At 50.7% G+C, this 2080-nt stretch overlaps 1 pseudogene; it reads right to left on the minus strand.

Annotated features, from left to right (window-relative positions):
- Positions 1-572: 572 nt before the first annotated feature.
- Positions 573-1440, minus strand: LOC111826932 (annotated as a pseudogene).
- Positions 1441-2080: the final 640 nt, after the last annotated feature.

The raw sequence follows: 2080 nt of genomic DNA on the forward strand, positions 1-2080 counted from the left end.
CTGATGGCTGTGCAGGACCCTGAGGCTGGGCTTCCATTCACTGGTTGTCATTATTTTCTGGTCCTGCTGGGGGTGGGGGAGGAGTCACAGAATGGCCGACCCTTTCCTCTAGGCCAGCGATTTTCAACCCTTTTCATCTCATGGCACACATAAACTAACACTAAAATTCTGCGGCACAACAACAAAAATTGTGTCGATCTGACAAAAAAAAAAAGAGGTATAATTTTGATTCATTCACACCAGACGGCTATTGTTGTGTTGGCTGTTGTCATTTGTAAATGTGACAATCTAAGGGGAAAGAGGTCAGTGACCCTGCCTAAATAGGTACTGCATGTTTTCAAAATTCTTGTGGTTGAAAATCACGGCATTAGGCTCTGTACATCAGAGTGGTTCAAAGTGTCTGAGTTTGGGAAGTGGTCTGCTAAGATGTTATTGTGGTCATTTGGACAGTCCCCCTGCTGGTGGGACATCTCCAGGGGGCTCTCGTAGTGCTCCTTACTGCTCGTGTCCCCTGTCCTGATGGGGAGGAGGTGCTGACAGCAGGAGCAGGAGTGTCCAGGGCTACTGGGACACTAGGTCAGGTCCCTGCTGGCCAGGAAAGCAGGGGGTCCACCAGGACCCAAGTGGGGATCACAAAGAAGGAGGTGTGGCAGCCCAAGATGTTCAGCAGCTGGAAATGGCGGATCCACAACTCTCTCAGTACCTTTATGGGGAAAATATTCTGCAGCAAGAAGCGCAGTGTGGATGAGAAAGCACTGAGAAGCCCCAGCTTGTCACACTACAGCTTGTCACACTACAGCTTGGAGACAGCGGCCAGCAGGCAGCCACTGATGATGCTGATGAGGGACCTGGTCCTCTGCTTCTCCTTCATGAGGATCAGAAGGGAGGACCACCCCGATGGGCATGGTGCCCTTGGCAGTGTGCGCATAAGACACTGGCACTGTCCAGACGCTGACTTGCACCTAAAGAGACAAGAAGTACTTTCCTAAGGCGACCCGCAGCAAGGACCACAGGTAGAGGCACTGCGTCACAGCGGCGGGCTGGCAATGGTTCCCGCAATGGTGCGACTGGCGGGTGCCCAGGCGCGAGAGGCGGCGCCTGGGGAGAGGGGACGAGGGGGTGAGGCGCGGGGCACGCGCCGGGCGCGCAGCAGCGGTGGGAGTCTGCGCTCAGCGCCAGGATGCGGGGAAGAGAGTCGCTGGGAGCAGAGAAGGCGCCGAGGATCACCTTGCTGACAACATCGCCGCTGGCGCTGAGCGCTTATTAGCGCAGGCACAGCACTGCCACCTGGCGTTCGCTCCTGGGACCACCACTTTCACCTGCTGCACCTGAGCACCATCCCTGTTCGGGCCATCCTGCCTCCACAGCGACCCCTTCCAACCAGTTGGACCAATGTTCTTTATTTTTTATTATTCCACACTGAGCTGAACTGTGTTGCATCACAGCTTGAGAGCTTCACCGTGGCGTCTTACTCCCTTTCTGTGATTCAGGATTTCTAGAAAGCCTGGAGGATTTCACAGTGGATTTCTAGAAAGCCTGGAGCCATGGCATCTTTTCAACAAGAGTGCATAGTCCTTGATGTCTCCCTGACTCTCCCTCTGTCAGTTATAAGTTCAGAAACCCACGTTTATGAGCATGTTTATGCTTAAGGAACTTAGAAATGCATGGGTAGCTGGGACTCAGGAATGATTCGTCATCAGTTTAAAAATCCTTGTGGATTGTTTGCATCTCTTTATCCTTTATTAAGTAAGTTCTTTCCAATCAGCTTTTTCCAGATGGCAGAATGTAACTGCAGAGAGCTCCAATGCTGAGTCTAGCTCTTCATGTTTCAAGTGTTTAAAATCTCAGTCTCTAAGTTAATAACACCATTTGGACAACGTACTCTCTCTTCTGCCAATCACTGAGTGAGCAGCTCTGTTGTGGATAGAAAACAAATGAAAGGTGTATCACCCCCCAAAGAAAGGCAGTACTAGGCCTCCTTTCTCTTAATCACATCCATCTCTGTAAAAATGCGTTTGAGAAGAGAAAAAGAGAAGCTTTTATTTTTTTAAAAAATCTACTCCATGCCAAGCACTCTATT

The sequence above is a fragment of the Myotis lucifugus genome, unplaced genomic scaffold, assembly GCF_000147115.1.
Source record: "Myotis lucifugus unplaced genomic scaffold, Myoluc2.0 scaffold_111, whole genome shotgun sequence".
Lineage (NCBI taxonomy): Eukaryota > Metazoa > Chordata > Mammalia > Chiroptera > Vespertilionidae > Myotis > Myotis lucifugus.